At 43.7% G+C, this 20,996-nt stretch overlaps 1 protein-coding gene across 1 annotated transcript in view; it reads right to left on the minus strand.

The window, feature by feature from the left end:
* Nucleotides 1–20,996, minus strand: part of C13H10orf143 (chromosome 13 C10orf143 homolog) — a 46,186-nt gene that overhangs the window by 15,549 nt on the left and 9,641 nt on the right. The window lies entirely within an intron of this gene.

The following is a 20,996-nucleotide window of genomic DNA, read 5'->3' on the forward strand; positions in this document are numbered from 1 at the left end:
GTAGCACTGTTTGGTGTTTACTTAGCTTTATAGATTTAAAGTAGCCATCTGCAACAATTTTGGGCGAAACTCTTATAATAAACTATTGTGACTGGTTTACTGATATTGAAAATATACAAAACCTATCAATTTTGTTCCAGAAACTAGTTATGTGCTTCAACACACTTTGCCTGGTTTCGAGTTACAAACTTTCTTAATACGAGATGAATAATTCACAGGTGAGTAATTCTTTATGGTCTTGCTGACACTGAGGAGCAAATTAATCGTACTTATTTTCAAGTTGCACACATGCTCTGTAACTGATAAGCTTTGGGAAAGTCAGCACTTGGCTTCTGCTTCCCCAGGAACTGAAGAAGGCCAACCGCGAAAGCAATCCTCTGACACTAAAGGAAAAACGCATTCACTCTCAAGATCCCAAGACTGAGCCTTCTGAAGGGCCACCCCGTTTCCAGTGATGCCCAGCTGACGAGCGACAGGACCCCTGCGTGTGGCGGTGAAGCCCGACCTCGGCCCGGGGCCGGCATCCGGCCTCTGGCAAACCATCACCAAGGTTCGTACCACGTTTCTATCGTCTGTGCTAATACCTGTCTGTACTTTCTAATTTGACTTTAGTTTTTTACTCAGTGGATTTACTCAGGATAGAAACCTTATATCATGGGTTTAGAGTGCTAGTTTTACTGACCTCTAACATGCCTTACAGGCTAAATGGAAATTGGAGATTAAACTGGAAAATGTTGAACTCCAAGCCCCTTAACCCACTGAGAAGACATTCTCGGGGTAAGTGCTCGACCTCCAGGTGGCCAAAGACAAGGCTGGCTACGAGCCATGACTTCCCTACGGCTCCCCTAACCAAACTACGAGTCTACTCAAGACCACACTGTGGGACGATGTGAAGACAGAGAACGTGAACGACAGAAAACAGGGTGAGAGACAGAAAAGCCCGCAGGTGCCAGTGCGGGGCGCCTCGTGCTCCCAGCTCACACCTGCACCTCCCGACGTGAGCTCTGGTGAGCGGGGGCACAAGGAAGAAGCACAGGACACAGGGCAGCACCAGCAAAGGGGTGAGCAAGTCCAGTACAAACACAAAAGAGCTACCAAGTGCCTGAGCAGAGAGCCTGGGTCAGGGAAGGGGCTGAAGGTGCACACATGTGGCAGAAGGGGACAGACACCATTTATAGGGGCATCGGCAAAACTCCAAGCTTCTGGGGAAGAAAACAGGAAAAAGGCTGGGAGAAGCACCCTTTGGCAACTGAGTGTAAAGCTAAAAAGAAAGAGGCAGAGTGTAGGGTCCTATGAGCAAAAAGGAAATATGAGATTCAACCTGCCCATCCTCACCAAAACCAAGCAGCCAGCCAACAGCGGCCGAGGCACCTGCACTTGGGCCAAATTAACCGCAGAGGCTGCCGTCAGACTAGAAATCTTTTAAAAATACTCAATACCGTAAAGAGTTACTCCTGAAAACCACCATGAGTCAAAAGAAAATTGGAATTTACACCCTAAAATCATAAACATATTCAAACATTTGAGGACAGGAAAGACTACCCTGAATCAGAAATATAAAATTAAAAACAGAAAAGAACCAAAACAGGGAGAAAGTGACGTGAGCAGATGCATCAAATAATGGAAGGAAAACAAAATTATCTCAGAAATGAGGAATGGGGGCGCCTGGGTGGCTCAGTAGGTTAAGCGTCCAACTCCTGATCTCAGCTCAAATCATGATCTCACGGTTCGTGGGATCGAGCCCCATGTGAGGCTCTGCGCTGAAGCATGGACCCTGCTTGGGATTATCTCTCTCCCTCTCTCTCTGCCCCACCCCTGCTCTCTTTCTCTCTCTCTCACTCTCAAAACAAATATCAAAAAATTAAAAACAAAGGAAGAAATGAGGAATAAACTACAGAGCATCCAAGGAGAATAACTCCAAATGAAAAGTAACAAAGGCACCGAGGAAAGACAGGACACAAGGAGGACAGACGTAGCAGGGAGAGAACACGAAGCAGTGGCACCCGTGAGTCGGGCTTCCCGAAAGAGGAAAACAAAACAGAACCGCAAAGCCAGTATTTAACATGTAAGAACATTTCCAGTATAGAAAAAGGCCTGAATCTTCAAACGAAAGTTCTCACAGGGTACCTGGGAAAAATGACCCAGGATAATCAACTCTGAGACGTGTCCTAATGAAGCTATGGGGTCTCAAAGGTAAGGACAAAGTCCTCGAGGCCCGCGAGCCCAGATTAATGAAGACACAAAGGAAGTTGACTGGCACGGGCCTTACCAGGGACTTGGACGACAGTACCCCCAATCGGCCCTTCTGAAGGTCAGCTTTATCTGATCTAGTGATGACTGGGGGCTCCAGCAAAGGATTTATGAGGCACATTCAAAAATACGTAAGTGCATATTTTAGACCAAAGTAAAGGTGTAGTTAAGCTGAAAGGCAGATGTGCAAAAATTACATAGTGACAAAGCAGAAATAATTCAACTGAAAAACGTGAGGTGAAGGAAGAGGTAAAGGGCAAACACTCTGATTAATGGACAGGTCAGTGCTGTGTAAGCAACAGGTGTATTAAAGAATACGAGAAAGAAACAGGAAAGTGAGACAATAAAGAGTTTAATCACACAGGCTACTAAGGACGTAAAAATAGGTTCAAATACCCCCCTATTAAAAGAAAACAGTTTTTAACTGGGCTCACAGAACAAGCCCCACCTGTTGCTGCGTACAAGACACACACCTAAAATAAAGTCATTCAGAAAAGCCAAAAATTAAAAGGACGGACAAAGGTAAATAAAACAAAAAGAAGGAGACCGAGTAGGATTCAAGTCCCAAAGCAGTAAACACAAGAGGATGTACAATGTTAAATTGTTAACATTATGTTAAAAGCCACAGTCTGCAACAAAGACACAATGCTCATGAAATATGTGCACCAAATAATACAACCACCACTTTTACGAAGCAGACACAACAGGAAATGCAAGGAGACGCAGGTAGGAACGTCCTCATAGTGGGAGATCCAGTACACCATCTCCGTACAAGACAGAGCAAGTGCAGAAGAGTAAGTAAGGAGACAGATCTCAGCAACACCATCAACCAAGGCAGATCTTGTGGATACGCAATGAACCGCACACCCTGATAACCGAGAATATACATCTTCTCAAGAAACTATAGCACATTCACCACAAGTGATGGTGTATTTAGGTCACAAAGAAAACATCAACAATTTCCATAATGTAGAAACACTGCAGACAATACCTTCTGATCACAATGCAATGTAAGTATACATCATTAACAACAACAACAAAACAGAAAGGCACTTCCACTGGGATATTCAAAAATCCTATTACTGACTCTTAGGTGAAAGAGGAAACACAAACTAAAAGAACAGAATTTTGAAAAAGTAATTACACAGAAAACACTATGTATCTGAACCTAGGGAATGCATTTAAAGCAGTAGTCAGAGAAAAATTCATTATATGAATATTTTTATCAATAAAAGTGAAAAAACAAAATTAATAAACCAACAAATTTCAGCTCATAAAAACTATAAAAATAACAACAGAGTAACCCAAAAGAAAATGCATGGAGAGAAACAATGGAGGGAAAAACTGATTAATGAGGTGGAGTTTTCCATTAAAACACTAGAGTTAAACAATAACTCTGAGTCTTGTTTGTGTGTGTGTGTGTGTGTGGCGGGGGTGGTAAGTGACAAAACAGACAATCCACCAGCTAAGTTGCTCAAGAAAAAAGGGGAGAAAGCACAAATACAGAAAATAAGAAATGACACAGGGAAAGTGACGAGGAAACAAGAAATTTTAAAAATCCCAAGAGACGGCTTTGCAGACAGACATCTGTGCAAACAGACGTGAAAACGTAGCTGAGAAGGACAAGTTCCTAAGGACACTCAGATGACCGAGGCTGGCCCCACTGCAGCCGGAACGCGGGACAGATGACCGCAGGGAAGAAAAAGAGCCGGTTCCTGGGCAGGCAGGCACCCCACAGAAGCAGCGGACAGACAGCTTCAGGGGTTCGAGCAGACCTTCATCGCCGGATGGTTCCAACGCTCCATGTAAACTGCCCAGAGCACTGACAAGGCCGGAAAAAGCTCCCAAGTTCTTTAATGAAGCAAGTGTAACACTGACACACCAGGTAAAGAGCAATAAAGACGGACAATCACAGGCCAGTACCCCTCATGAATATCAATGCAGAAATATTAAATAAAACATTAACAAACAGAATCTAATACCAGACCACACACCGTGACCAAGTAGGATTTTTTTCCAGAAATGAAAGTTGGGTTCAATATTAAGAAATCCAGTAGCATTCACTGTACTAATAAACCTAAGGAAAAAACCATATGGTTATCTATACAGATACTAAAAAACCCTTTGCCAAAATTTAAAACCCATCTATAAAAATCACAGAAAATAGAAATTGAGTTTTATATATATATATATACACATACATATATATGTATATATATGTGTATATATACATATATTTTTTTTAATCACTTATTTGTGTGTGTGTGTGTGTGTGTGTGTGTGAGAGAGAGAGAGAGAGAGAGAGAGAGAGAGAGAGAGAGAATCTAAAGCAGGCTCCAGGCTCCGAGCTGTCAGCACAGAGCCCAACGCGGGGCTCGAACTCACAAACCGTGAGATCATGACCTGAGAGTTATATTCTTAACATGATAAATATACATACACTATTCCTAATGCCAGTATCTTACTTAATGGGAAAAGGCTGGTGGCATTTCCACTAAAATGGAGGCAAGGATGCCCGATCTCCATTTGTGCTCACCAGTGCCCTACCCTAGAGGTATTATGTTACCCTGTACAGTTACAAAAGATACATCAAGCAGAGGCATAAGAATGGGTAAGGAAGTAAAACGATCTCTATTTGCAGACGATAGCATAATGTATATCTGGAACCCCCCAGAGAATCAAAGATAAAACTAACCCAAGCAATAAAACCACCCCTTGAATATTAGGATACAAAGTTAACCTACAAAAACTGCCTTCAAATATAATATAATAAAGTATTAGAGAAAAGCCCATTCTAAGTAATTACAACAAAGAGGGTCAAACGTTTTGGATTAAGTTTAATAAGAATTGTACAGAGCCTATATGAGGAAAACTCAAAACATTCTTGAAAGACACAAAAGTAGATATGAACAAATGAAAAGGCATCTTCTATTCTAGGTTAGGATGACTTAACATTTGAAAGATGACAGTTAATTGATAAATGCAATGTAATGCCAGTAAAAACACCAACAGATTATTGTATGGACTTACACAGTTGCTACCAAAGGTCACATGGAAAAACAAACATGCAAGAATAGGCAGGAAAACCCTGAGGAACATACCAGACTCTATGGATTGGACTTAAAGCAGTAATCAGAGAAACATTCATTACGTTAATATTTTTATCAATAAAAATGAAAAAATAAAATTAAACCACTGGATAGTAAACCGTACCATTGAAGACTCTATAATTAAACTGGGTTGTACTGATGACAGACAAATAGGCAAATGGGACTGAATGAAAAGTCCAGAAATAAGGGGCCCCTGGGTGGCTCAGTTGGTTAAGCTCCACCTTCGGCTCAGGTCACGATCTCGCGGCTCATGGGTTCAAGCCCTGCGTTGGACTCTGTGCGGACAGCTCAGATCCTGGAGCCTGCTTCGGATTCTGTGTCTCCCTCTCGCTCTGCCCCTCCCCCATGGATACCACTTGGCATCCGTCAGACCGGCAGAACTTCCAAGTGTGACCCAGACTCTGCCAGGAAGGTTGTGGGAAACAGGCACCTATCTCCTGCGCTGCAAATTCTGCAGGAAACTTGGTGATACGGAAGGAGAGCTACAAACAGACTTTCTAACCCAGAAATTATACCTGTAGGAATCTACCTGCCAGGCACAGCTACAACAATGTGAAAAAAAGGCTGCACACGGTTACTCACCATAGCACTGGTTGAACCGCAAGCTACTGGAAACCGCTAACTAAGCACAGAGCTAACTAAGCAGGAGAGCTGCTGGGGGAGCGGGGCGTGCCCAAGCAGGGCAGCTCTTAGGCAGCCATAAAAACCAGGGGAAGACCTCTGTGCCCTGGCTTGCAGCGATTTCCTGGATATACTGTGAAGTGACAAAGTGCAAAAGAAGATCTGCAATATGCTACCCCTGGGGTGCCTGGTGGCTCAGTCAGTTAAGTGTCCAGCCTTGGCTCAGGTCATGATCTTGCAGACTGTGGGTTCGAGCCCCACATCGGGCTCTGCGCTGAGAGCTCAGAGCCTGGAGCCTGTTTTGGATTCTGTGTCTCCCTCTCGCTCTGCCCCTCCCCTGCTCATGCTCTCTCTCTCAAAAATAAGTCAATGTTGAGGGAGGGGAGGGTGGGTGATGGGTGTTGAGGAGGGCACCTTTTGGGATGAGCACTGGGTGTTGTATGGAAACCAGTTTGACAATAAATTTCATACACTGAAAAAAAAATAAGTCAATGTTAAAAAAAATTACGACTCCATACATACATACATACATACATACATACATAAGCAATCTACCCTTCATGTAAGAAAGAAGGGGTATAAGAAAACATACCTGTCTGCTCGTCCATACAAAAGAAATACAGGGAGGCTGTACCAGAAACTAAGGAGACTGGATGCCCACAGGGAGTGGATGAGAAAAGGTAAAAAGGAGGGATGGCAGGTGTAAGTGGGAGCAGACACTTCTCCACGCATGTTCTCTGAAGCTCTAGTCTTAGAACCACAGTGACATTTCACGTACCCCAAAATACCAAATTTAAAACAACTAGGGGGGCGCCTGGGTGGCTCAGTCGGTTAAGCGTCTGACTTAGGCTCAGGTCATGATCTCGCGGTTTGAGAGTTTGAGTCCCGCGTTGGGCTCTGTGCTGACAGATCGGAGACTGTAGCCTGCTTCGAATTCTGTGTCTCCCTCTCTCTCTGCCCCTCCCCTGCTCATACTCTCTCTCTGTCTCTCAAAATAAATAAATGTTTAAAAAATTAAAAAAAAAAATCAACCAGGACGTCAGAGAGAGAAGACCCAAATGAAACACAAATAATAACAAATGAAACTATTTTACAAACAAATAACGTAGTCACTACAGAACTATCCTCAGTAACTCTGGCAGATACTATTTAGGCTAGAAACTCTTAAGTCTAAGGGTAAAAAAAAACTGTAAGGAAACCACCAGCAAAACTAAAAGGCAACTGACAGATGGGAGAAGATATTTGCAAACGACATATCAGATATAGGGTTAGTATACAAAATCTAGAAAGAACTTATCAAACTCAACACCCAAAAAATAAAGAATCCAGTGAAGAAATGGGCAAAAGACATGAATAGACACTTCTCCAAGGAAGACAGCCAGGCTGATGGCCAACCGACACATGAAAACATGCTCAACATCACTCATCCTCAGGGAAACACAAATCAAAACCACAGTGAGATACCACCTCACACCTGTCAGAATGGCTGTTAACAACTCAGGCAACAACAGATGTTGGCAAGGACGCGGAGAAAGAGGATCTCTTTTGCCTTGTTGGTGGCAATACAAGCTGGTGCAGCCACTCTGGAAAACAGTATGGAGGTTCCTCAAAAAACTAAAAATAGAACTACCCTATGACCCAGCAATTGCACTACTAGGTATCTATCCAAGGGATACCGGTGTGCTGTTTCGAAGGGACACATGCACACCCATGTTTAGAGCAGCACCATTGACAATAACCAAAGTATGGAAAGAGCCCAAACGTCCATCTGTGGATGAATGGATAAAGAAGATGTGGTTTATATATACAATGGAGTATTACTCGGCAATCAAAAAGAATGAAATCTTGCCATTTGCAACTACGTGGGTGGAACTGGAGGGTCTTATGCTAAGTGAAATTAGTCAGAGAAAGACAAAAATCATATGACTTCACTCATATGAGGACTTTAAGAAACAAAACCGGTGAACGTAAGGGAAGGGAAGCAAAAATAATATAAAAACAGGGAGGGGGACGAAAGAGAAGAGACTCATAAATATGGAGAACAAACTGAGGGTTATGGGAGGGAGTGTGGGAGGGGGGATGGGCTAAATGGGTAAGGGGCACTAAGGAATCTACTCCTGAAATCATTGTGCTATATGCGAACTAATTTGGATGTAAATTTAAAAAAATGAAATTAAGTATTATGTTGAAAAAAAAAACCGTATGCAAATACTGACTACAGTTAGCAAATCTGTTTCTCACAGGGTTAGCAATTTTGAAACTATTTTATTGGCATCCTAGGATTGAATAAATAAGTAAACATATTGTAAATAATGAGAGCAAGGTTTCTCTGTTGCAGAAATAAGTTACATTTAAAGAAAGGGAAGGGCTCCTGGGTGGCTCCGTTGGTTGAGCATCTGACTCCTGGTTTTGGCTTGGGTCATGATCTCACGGCCTGTGAGATTGAGCCCCGTGTAAGGCTCTGTGCTGGTGGTGCAGAGCCTGCTTGGGATTCCCTCTCTCTCCCTCTCTCTGTCCCTTCACTACAGGTTCTCTTTCTCAAAATAATAAATAAACATTAAAAAAACAAAAACAAATAAAGAAAGGGAGAGGCTATGAAAGAACCTGGTGGTGCTGGATTAGACCCGGATGTGCTGTTTTTACATCCAGACAGAGACACAGAAGCACATACAGATGTGTGTAATGCACATACTACAAAGTGTAAACGATGCAAATACCTACACACTAGTGCACGCACATGCGCGCGCGCACACACACACACACACACACACACACACACCAATGCCTACATGTTCTAGTTGCGTCTGCTGATGACGGTGGCATCCTAGGAGTGGCAAGACTGCACCGAACAGGTGGGTGCTGCTTTCTAACTACCATTCTCCAGGAACGGTAGGAATTATTAAAGGAACCGAGACTCCAATGGAGAGGGACTGGGTCAGGCATACAACAGGGAAAGCATAAAAAGAGCCTGAGACATTCTGTGCCCCCCAAAATAAGGAAGTTTTTAAAAAAGGATGAGGACACATCAAAAAGACAAAAACACGCCACCTTGAAGGAGTTCCCAATGGCCACAGTTGGAACAACTGGATTGAAATCCAGAGAAAAAAGTAAATTCCTGTGAGTCTGACTGCGACATAAACAACTGAACAAACAACTCGGGGAGAAGAGATAGTGTTCCCCTTTCCAGATGACTTCTACTTAACTATGTAAAAGGAACAAGGAAAACACAAAGTCACCACGAAGTAAATGCCACGGTGAAAGTTACTTCCAACGAGATTGACCAATAGATGCTAAAATCTATGGGTAGAAGTTTAAGGAGAACCAGGATACTGGCACCGTCTCCAGGCCCCTCCTCCAAGGTTCTTATTAATCACAAAGAGAAAGACAGTGGCTTTACAGTGGATGAAATCACCTTCACCGAGTGACAAGATCAACATCAGCAGTAATGACTGACATCGTGAAGCCCTGACACGACGCACTGGGGTGTGATGTCACCTCTGCGGTCTTTGTGCCAAAAGTGCATGGCCTTCATCTACTCATAGTAGCCATGGGACAACCCAAACTGAGTGATATTCTACAAAATAACTGACCCCTCCTCATTAAAAGTGTCAAGGTTATGAGCGACTGAGGAAGTGCCACAGGCTGGAAGAGACCACAGAAGCACAACAACTCGGTGCAGTGTGGACACTGGATTCAATCAGGGTCAGAGAAGCCTGTTAGTGTGAGAACTGGGGAGGCGGGAGTAAGGTCTAGTCTAGTTAACACGCTGAACCGGTGCTAACTTCACGCTAGGCTCACAGTACTATGATCACATAAGCTGTTTAGCCGAAGGCTATACCGGAATTCTCTATACTATGTTTTTTGCAACCTTTCTGTAAATCTGTAACTATTTCGAAGTTTTTAAAAATGAAAAAAAAAAACCAACCATCTCTTATACCCCTGGTGGTATGTGCACCACACTTCTAGAAACGCTGAGTTAAGCCAAACTGCTTTCCCATAATCTCAACCCACTGATTCTAATTTTTCCCTCTTGAGCAACATAAAACAAATATTCCCTCATGCATGAGATGCACATCCTTCCAGATGCTTGCAAATCCTGCTCAGGTACTTTTGAGGCTTCCTCTCTCCCGCCCACTATTTCTACTGCCTTTCACTAGCCCACACCTGAGATGTTTTCCGGACTTTTCCTATCCCAGACACCTTGCTCCAGAGTTTCTAAACCATCAGCACCCCTCTTAAACCATAACGAACACTTGCAAAGCCAAGTGGCCCCCACGGTGGATAGCAGAACAGCCACCTTCTAGGACTCGGCCAGTGTGTCTGATGCCTAGCTGAACAGGCAGCGGCCACATGGCGTGGCAGGTCCAAGGGAGGCGGACATCCTCCACTGTCCCTGAGTCTTCTCCACATGAAACAGCCCGATGCTGAGGGCTCCCCTTCGCAGCGGAGGGCTCCCCTCGGTGCCTTCGTTAAGTTTAATTTGACATCCGTGTTGCTTCCTAGTCTAGCAGAGGACATCCAATCCTCCTCCCGAAGGATCCTGCAGTAATCCTTCTTATTAACTTCATAACGTTTGCAAAAATGGGGCCTTCTGTGCCTCCGTCCAAGTCAGACGAAAGTACCGCAAAAGACAGGATCAAGGACTAGATCTCTGGTTATTCAGGACATGCTCGATCTTTACACCATAAAAAGAAGTATGATGGGTAAAACTGGTTTACTGCCAACTTCCCACAATCTGGGTTAAAGGGAAAAAGTGGAAAGGGTAAATGCACCCCATGTCATTTTGTACACAAGGCTTCGACTCGCCCCCATCGGTAACAATATCATTTCCCTGCTCCTTTCTGAATAACATCACACTTGCCAAAGGGGAAAGCCAAGGGGCACGGATAGGGGACTATGAGTCAGAACCCACACTTTCTGGATGAAATCTAAAACACCGGGGAAGCACATTCGAAACCATTTCTGTGTGGGGTCGAATAACATTTGGCACATTAAGGTCAGTAGACTTGTGATCATGCGTGGTGACAAGCTGACATTCTTTAAGTGGCTCAGATGGTTGGGGAATTGGGCCCCCACACCCGGTGGCAGGCAAAAGGGGGACTCATGCTGGCACCTAGGTGGTCGGTAAGAGCTGGGCTCCCCTAGGGGACATGCAGGTTACCTGCTTGGGAGCCCCCGGCCAGCTGAGTGGATTAAATTATTCATGTGTTCTGCTATTTACTGTGGATTATTGAGAGCTGACTGCATATGCTATTGACCCGTACACTTAGTTGGCAAATTGTCCAGTTATTATGGATGGGCCTGGACCAAAGGAAAATGAAGGCTGCAGAGGCATTTAACTCCGGGATGCTTGTGCTACACGGCTCCCTTTTACTCCCTCGTAGAGAGAATATGTCAGCCTTCATAAAGGCAGATGAAGATTTACCACCCAGCTAAGACACTTGCACTGTATAAACGAAATTAAAATCCCGAGTGTACACAAAGACCCCGTTACTAAACAGTAACTGAGTATCAGTCGAACGGCAGCCTCACCAGAGAAGAGTTCACACAGGAACACGGCTGGCTAAGAGGAGACACTTAGAAGACGCAAGAATTAAAATACAAAACGCGTCTCGGGTTACCCAATGACGGAACAAAGAAACCTGGCCGGTCTGGCAAAGGCAAGCTGCGGTCCGCCGACTGCATGATCCCACCTGTGCTGTCACCGACCTGTCCCTTTATTGGGAGTGGTGGCGCCCAGCCTGCCGAGGGGGGCGCGGGGCAGGGACGCCGTGCCAGGCTCTGCGGAAGCCGGGCTGGGGACGTTCCCACGACGCCCCCGCGGACACGCTGGTGAGCCGGTGAACGGGGAATCCCGGCACACGAGGCACGGCCACCCGCCGAACCCGGACACGCGGCCAGTGCTGGACCCCGGCTCCTCCGCTCCACACGCCACAGGGATGCAGAGAAGCAAAGATGCCGACTTCCTGGGCCGTCTGAACAGAAACGCACCGTGTCTTCTCCTCAATCAGCACCGCAAGAAAACGGCACAGTCTTCAAACATTAAACACCATGAATTGAGCATAGTTAATCAATACACCAATACGCGAATCGAGCACGTATGCTGTGAAGTGGACTCCCAGTGCAGATGGTTACAACTCAGGATGCGATTGATGGTTAAGTGTCTACACACACGCCCACAGCCCTCGACTTTCATTCGGAAGGTACTGTGGGGACTGTTAGTGACGAACGGCCTTTTTCCTGAAGATCGTTTGTATTTGAAAAGTGTCATGCCAGCTGACGGAGGCCTAGTTACCAGAAGCAGTCTGCTGAGCGAGGCTGTTCAGCTCAGTAAAGAAAGTTGACTCCTGTTGGAGGAGCGGACGTGGATGGCCACCAGCCCCGAATACGGAACCGTGAGTGCTGGCAGCGAGATCCACAAGGCCCCGCAGACCGTCCTTTAGAAAGAAAACACCGCTTCCGTCACGCACAGATCCTGCTTCCATGACACCGCCACTTGGAAAATGACCCTGCCGCCTCGGGAGGTTTGCTGTCTACGGGACCGTGCCACGTGACACGGAGTCAACCACGGACACCAGAAGCCAGGATTCCTGCTCTCCACCCCATGCCGCCAGGACATGCTGAAACGTTAACCACAGGGACCTCACAGGCTGGTGCTGTGCCCTCCTCGGCTGTGACCGCTGTCTGGACGACCCCTCGGATTACCACGTGTGGGCTTCCCGGGCTGCACGCCCGACCGGGTCCGGGGGAAGAGGGAGGCCGAGGGGACACGCGGCCCGAGGCAGCAGAGGCAGGACTGACAACTTACTTCTAGGAGCGGAAGACGAGAGAGCAAGGAAAAAACCACACGTCCGCTTCCGGTTAGAGGAAGAACCACGGACGGGCACACTGGACTCAGCACAAGATTACGAAGCCCACCACAGACCCAGGTTACGCCCCGGGTGACCATTAGGGATCTCGAGGAAAGCAGGCACACAGACTGAGCTACCCCGGCCGGGCCTCATGAACGTCGCTTGCAATGATCACAAGTACAGTTCGGGGTGTTTCCACATTTGTCACTTCACAACAGGATCATCCGACCCTCACGACAGCCGTATGACAGGAGGAATGTTTTTTCTACTTTGCAGATGAGAAACATGAAGCCCCAAACCCTCAACCAACTTGTCTGAGGTCTGGGGATCTGCAGTGATACAGCTGGGCCTTCAGGGAATTTTCAGTCTAACTAGTCACACAGGACTGAAAAATACAGCCAAAGATGCACTAAAAACCAAACAGTGTGTGAAAAAGATTTCAAAACTTAACATAACTGTCATAAAAACATACAATTATCAGGCCTCCTGGGTGGCTCAGTTGGTTGAGTGTCCGACTTCGGCTCAGGTCCTGATCTCATAGTTTGTGGGATCAAGTCCCCGCACTGGGCTCTGTGCTGACAGTGCGGGAGCCTGCTTGGGATTCTCTCCCTCTCTCTTCCCCTTCACCGCTCGCTCACTCTCTCTCTCTCTCTCTCTCAAAATAAATAAACTTTAAAAAAAAACTTTTAAAAAAAGCTACAATAATCAAGACAGTGTGGTACTGGCATAGGGATAAACATCTAGAACAGAACCGAGAATCCAGAAACAGACCCTGACATTTAGGGTGCCAAGACAATTCAGTAGGGAAAGCACGGTCTTCATAACAAATGGTGCTGGCATGACTCAACGTCCACACGCAAAAGGAGGCACTTTGGGCCCTGTCTATACACCATACACAAACATTAATGTAACATGGGTCAGAGATCTAAATGTAAGAGCTGAAAGCATAACATTTGTGGAGGGGAACATAGGACAAGATCTCTCGATATGACACCAAATGCATGATCCATAAAGAAACAAGTTGATAAACTGGACTTCATTGATATCCAAAACCTTGGGGCTTTAAAACGCACCATCAAAAAAATAAAAAGACAAGCCACATTCTTAGAGAAAACGTTTATACATCATGTATATGTTAAAAGATATGTGTCCAAATGATATAAAGAAGTCTTTCAATGGAACAGGGCAAATAACATAATTTTTTAAGTGGGCAAAGAATCTGAATAGTTATTTCTCCAACAAAGATACACAAAAGGCCAATAAACACATGAAAAAATATTTAACATCACTTGTCATTATTTTTTTTAATCTTTATTTTATTTTTGAGAGACAGAGAGAGAGAGAGAGAGAGCAAGTGAGCACGAGCAGGGGAGGCACAGAGAGAGAGAGGGAGACACAGAATCCGAAGCAGGCTCCAGGCTCTGGGCTGCAAGGACAGAGCCCAACGCAGGGCTCGAACCCACGAACCACACGATCCTGACCTAAGCTGAAACCCGAAGGAGGCCAAGGCTGAACGCTTAACCGACCAAGCCACCCAGGTGCCCCAACATCACGTGTCATTAAAAAATGCCGATCAGAACCACAATGGGATGCCAGTTCCCACCCAGTAGGATGGCTGTGATCACAGAGAGACGGTAACAGGTGTTAGGAGCGTGTGGCGACACCGGAACCCTCACTCACTGTTGGTGGGAGCGTGGGGGCAGCTGCTCTGGAAAAGAGTTTGGCAATTCCTCAAAATGTGAAGCGTCGTCAGGTTACCGTATGACCCAGCAATTCCACAATTAAGTATCCACCCAAGAGAAATGAAACCATTACGTCCATGCAAACACTTGTACGTGAACGTTCATAGCAGCATTACTTGCAAAATCCCAGGAGTACAAACCCAAATGCCACCAGCTGAGTAACAGATAAACAAAACCTGGTGTGTCCACACAAGGTAGCACTTACCAACAGAAAGGAATTAGATACTTGGTATCTGCTTCAACAGGGCTGAACCTCAAAAACATTATCAGGCCAAGTGAAAGAAGCTAGTCACAGAAGATCAAATATTGTGATTCCGTTCGTAAGAAATGTCCAGAAGAGACAAACTGATGGAGACAGACAGTCAATCAGCAGTTGCTAAGGGCTAGGGGAGGGTGATAGTGAGTGACTGCCTACAGGAACCAGCTTTCTTTTAGGGGTCATGAAAATGTTCTTTATGTAGATTATGGAGACATTTACACAGCTCTGTAAACATATTAAAACTACTGCCCTGTGTACTTCAAAAGAGTGAACTTTATGGTATGTAAATTACAAACAAGGCCATTTTTAAATATGAGCAAAAGATTTGAATAATTCACCAAAAAAGATACGAGTGATAAATAAGGACATGAAAAGATGTTCAACAGCAAGTCACTAGGGAAATGCAGATTAATACCACGGTGAGATGGCTAACTTCAGACCTACCAGGAGCGTGGACAAACTGGAGCCCTCTGTAGGTTGCCAGCGGGGGTGCAAACCGTGCCACTACTCTGGACGACAGCCTGGCAGTTTCTCAGGAAGGCAAACACACACTTGCCGTACGAACTAGCAGTTCCAGTCCCAGGTGTCTAAGAGAAATGTAAACGAGTGTATATACGACGATCTGCATGGGAGTTTCCCAAATTTCCAGCATTATTTGGGATTGCCAACAAGGAAAAACAACACAACGTCCACCAACAGGTGACTGGATAAACAAAGCGTGGTATATTCATACAATGGAGTATTATTTAGCAATAAAAAGAGCAAGCCACAGATACCTGCTTCATCATGGATGAGCCTGAAAAACATCACACTAAGTAAAAGAAGCCAGCTGCACACACACAAACAACAACAACAACAACAACAACAACAACAACAAAACATATGATTCTGGTTATACAAAAATTCCAGAAAAGGTAAATCTGGAAAAACAAAAAGTAGATTAGCAATTGCCTGGAGCTGGGAGGGACGGACTTACCGCAAAATGGGTACACACGAGGTACCAGAAGCGACCCAACACTGGGGTGACGGCTGCACAATTGATTAGCCAAAAAAATCGCTTCATTGTGCACTTGAAAAACACCTAAACAACACTGTTCTGCTCATAAATGCAAGAAAGAAATTGAAAAGACAGGAACCGCAGTCACGACCTTGAGGGTGATGATGGAGCACACCATTAGGGCTTTACCAGCTGAATTAAAATTTTCCCTAAATAAATACTCCGAAAGCACCAAGGATTTTATGCATTAGTGTAATCCTCCCTCCGTTCCTTTGCACACACAACCTTCAACACGCCGATCAGCCAGAAAGTATTTGCTGAACGCCTACAATATGCCTCGCTTGGCTCCGGGCATCTGACAGTTGAAGATGCTGAAGCCACGTCACGGTCCCCCAGTGTGGCCGCTGAGCCCAACAGACCCCTAAGAGACCCCCACCCAAGACTGACCGTTACCCCATTTTGACCTTGCTGTGTCATCTGTCAGGAAATGTGCAAACAACTAGACGTGACCGGGCTCCGTGCAGGTGGCAGAGTCAAGGTGACATCAGAGTTATAACCAAAGAGGAACTGTTACTGGCAAACTTCTCCTCCCCTGGATGGGAACGTGGCAAAATACGTTTAAACTGCGTAGAACAGACAGTGAAAGCAGCTCAACAGATTAGCTCAACCTTGAAATAAAAAAGGACCGAGAGAATGGAATAACCTGTTTCTTGAGGCACGGGCTGCAATCATTTTGATGGAAAGGGTGAGCACAGAAAGTCAGAGTGAAGGGCTTGGTCTGGGGTCGGCCCCACCGCTGGTGCTCGCCAGGTTCTCACAGTTGGGATCTCGCTCAGCAGACGAGCTACAAAACCCACACCCTTCTGGGTGAAACACGCAAATTTAACTCTGAATTTTCTCTTTAGAAGGCAGACCCCCGTAGGGTTACTCAACTGGAGTTAAAGCCATAAACGTGTTTAAGTGGTTCTGCCGACAAAGACACCCAGCTTTACTGGATCATTTTTCAAGTGTTAGCAAAGGTAGGTCTAAAGTTCTCCACAGCGCAGAGTGGACAGAAAACACCCTCAGCCCTTGATTTTAGAGGCAGCTCTTCATAATACCAAGAACTGGTGAAAATGGTAGACTGGAACTTTGTAATTTACTTTCATCTAAATTTCCACAGCTGCATCAAAACATTCCAGGTTAAAACTCCAAATTACCGCCTGTTTTGAAAAGTTCAAGCTTGCTCATCCGTGGACTGAAGGCAAGACCCGTGTGCAGGCATAAAGGAAGGGAAAACCATGTCTGCCAATGTAACGCGCACAGCCCGCTGTCCAACCTGCAGGGAACAGCACAGCTCAACAAAGTCACACGCTGGGCTGGCAAACTAAATTCCGTGCAGAAAACATTCGCGTTGTTACCGGTTTTAGTTCGCCGTGGCATTCCTGCTGCCGTGTACAACCCACACACACTTAACACAGTTGAAATCAAATAGGACAGAAAGCATTTATAATTACAACCTTAAACTTCATGAGGAGTCCCTCAAACTTAACCACATTGGGTTAAGTTTCAAGCTTTTTAAAAATTTTAAATCAATAATCCAATGAGCTCTTCAGGTGAAGATGGGGCAACGGGGCCCGGACTCACCCTCCTGCATGAAACATCCAAAAAGGGACAAAATAAATGAAACAACAGATTTCTAGACACTGACCAACGCGTTAAAAAGAAGAGTGACCCCCAAGATATAGAACACAAATGGGCTGGGCCCTACCTCTGCCCTACCTCACTGCCTGGAGGGTTCCCAGGCTACGGCACAGGGAGGGAAACCTGAGGCAGAGCCTGGGGGCCTCCCTGAGTTGAGAACACAATGCTGTGAGAGGTTCACAGGATAGAGCATTCTTGAGAGAAGACAGCAACACAGAGAGAAATATGAAGATCTGCATGTACTCAGTAGAGTACTGGTCAGCATACAAATGTCAGGAAATTATCCAAGAGCAGGGAAAGAACCATCTGAAAGAATAACAGTGCTTGGTGCTCAGACAGAGCTGGGAATATGGCCTGACCCTACCATACCAAAGCAAATCGTGACACTGACAAAGAGAAAATTAAAAGTAGCCAGAGACAAAAGATACATTACATACTGAGGAACAAAGTCAGCGTGATGGCAGATCTCTTATTGGAAACAATCCAAGCAAGAAGACAGCACAGCAACATCTTTAATAACTGAGAGAAAAAACAGTCAACAGAATTCCATATGCAGTAGAAATATTTTTTAAAAATAAAGGTGAAATAAAGACTTTCTCAGACACACAAAAGTTCAAAACACATACCACCAATCAGCCTTTCCTAAACAAATGTTAAAGGAATTCCTTCAGGCAGAAAAGAAAGGATACCGAGTGGAAATATGCATCTACACAAAAGAATGAATTGCACAGGGAAATGGTTAACTGTGGGCAGATATATGTTTTTTGTTCTTGTTACTGAACCCTCTTTAAAAAATGATTGATTGTTTACAGATATAGTAATAATACAGTACCAGATTTACAACACGTGTCAAAGTAAAATGTAGGACAATGAAAGCACAAAAGTTGAGAGGAACAATGAAATCATACTATTGTACGTTTCTTATATATAAAGTGGCATAATATCACCTGAAGATAGACTATATTTTAAAGATGTACATTCTAAATCATAAAGCAAATAACAAAATACAGCGAATGAGCCAACAAAAGAAATAACATGAAATCATAAAAGTATGCCACTAAACTAGAAAGGGAAAAACAGCATAGCAAAGAGGACAAATAGAAAACAAAAATCAAGAAGCTAGGTTTTAATCTAACTATACCAACAATTACATTAAATGTAAACAGACCAAATATTCCAATGAAAAGGCAGAGACTGAATTAAAGAGAAAAAATACTCACTTATAGGCTGCATACAAGAAACTCCCTTTATTTTTAAGTTTATTTATTTATTTTGGGAGAGCACGTGCATGAGTGTGCAAGCTGGGGAGGAACAAAGAGAGAGAGGAAGAGAGAGAATCCCAAGCAGGCTCCATGCTGTCAGTGCAGAGCCTGACATAAGGTTGGAACTCATGGACCGTGAGATCTTGACCTGAGCCAAAATCAAGAGCCAGACTCTCAACCAAGTGAGCCACCCAGGAGCCCCAAGAAACTCACTTTAAATGTAAAGATACAGATATAGAGGAGAATATTACAAGGGATACAAGAGGTAATTTGCTAACGTTAAAGGAGTTAATTCATCAAAAAGATATACAATTCATAAATGCATTTGCACCTAATAAGAGAACTTCCAAATACATGAAAGAAAACTAGAAGAAATGCAAGGAAAAAGACAAACATACAATTATATTCACAGGTTTCAATACTTTTTCACAAAAACAGATAGAACATGAAGAAAATCATTAAGAAAATAGAAGATTTAAACCAAACTAACAACCAACATGACTTATTAGACACTTGTAGAACACTCAACAACTGCACAATACACCTTTTCCAAGATGGACCATATCTTGAATCAAAAAAAATTGTTTCACATGGAAAACAGTATGAAGGCTCCTAAAAACAATTAAAAATAGAGCTACCAAAAAAATTGCAATCAGGCTCTCAAAGAGATATCAACACTCCCATGTTCACTGCAGCACATATTCACAGTAGCAAAGATGCAGAAACAACCTAAATGTCCACTGACATTTGGTATGTACATGCAATGGAACTCTGTTCAACCTTAAAGAGAGGAAGGAATGTTATACGACAACATAAATGGACATTAAGGATCTTGGGCCAAATGCAGTAAGCCAGACACAGAAGGACACATAATGCATGATTCCACTTACATGAGGTATCTAGAAGAGTCAAATTCATAAAATTAAAGGGTGGGGGGGAGATGCTAGTTACCAAGCGTAGTAGGAAAGGGAAAATGGAGAATTATTCATCAATAGGTATCAAGTTTTGGGTAAGCAAAACGAATAAATTCTAGAGATCTGATGTATAACACTGTACCTACAGCCAATACTGATGTATTGTACACTTAAGACTTGTTAAGAGGCTAAACCTCATATTAAGTGTCCTTATCACAGCAAAAATTAAAAACTAAATTTTAGGAAAAGGAAAATAAATAAGTCTAAGTAAACTAAAAGGATTCTAGTCACGCATAGTATGTTCCCTGAGCACAGTGAAATTAAATTAGAAATTCTTTGAAAAATTCTTAAATTAGAATTTGTTAAGAATAGAAGACACAAGTGAGATCTTACCACAGATTAAAAAAAAGAGTTAAAAAAAGAATCAGAGATGAAGAATGCCATAAACGAGATTGGAAACAGGCTTGATGCAACGAACAGCAGCCTGGAAGAAGCAGAGGAGCAAATTAATGACCTAGATGACAAAATAATAGTAAGTAATAAATCTGAACAGAAGAGAGAGAGTAGAATTATGCAACAAAAGAATAGACTTAGGGACCTCAGCAACTCCATTAAACATAATAGCATTTGTATCACAGAAGTCCCAGAAGAAGAGACAGAAAAGAGGTAGAAAATTTATTTGAGAAAATAATAGCTGAAAACTTCCCTAATTTGGGGAAGGAAACAGATATTCACATCCAGGAAGCACAGAGAACTCCTCTCAAAATCAACAAAAGGAGGTAACACCAAGACACATTGTAAGTAAATTTGCAAAATACAGTGATAAAAATTTTTTAAAGCAGCAAGACAAATAAATTCTTAACTTACAAAGGAAAACCCATACGGCCAGCTGGAGATTTCTCAACAGAAACCTAAAAAGCCAGAAGGGAGTGACATGAGATATTCAAAGTGCTCGATGGGAAACATATGCAGCCATGAATACTCTATCCCGCAAGGCTTATCATTCAGAATATTGAGAAATAAAGAGTTTTCCAGACAAAAACTAAAGAAGTTCACGATCACCAAATCAGCCCTGCCTGCAAGAAATATTAAAGGGGACTCTGAGTGCAAAGGAGAGACCAAAAGTGACAAAGAGAAGAAAGGATCAGACAAATCTCCAGATAACAATAACAAAATAAGCAATAAGATGGCACTCAATACATATCTATTGATAACTATTTTGAATGTAAATGGACTAAATGCTCCAATCAAAAGACATCAGGTATCAGAATGGATGATAAGTAAAAAAAAAAAAAAAAAAAAAAAAA

This window comes from Neofelis nebulosa, chromosome 13 (genome assembly GCF_028018385.1).
Source record: "Neofelis nebulosa isolate mNeoNeb1 chromosome 13, mNeoNeb1.pri, whole genome shotgun sequence".
Lineage (NCBI taxonomy): Eukaryota > Metazoa > Chordata > Mammalia > Carnivora > Felidae > Neofelis > Neofelis nebulosa.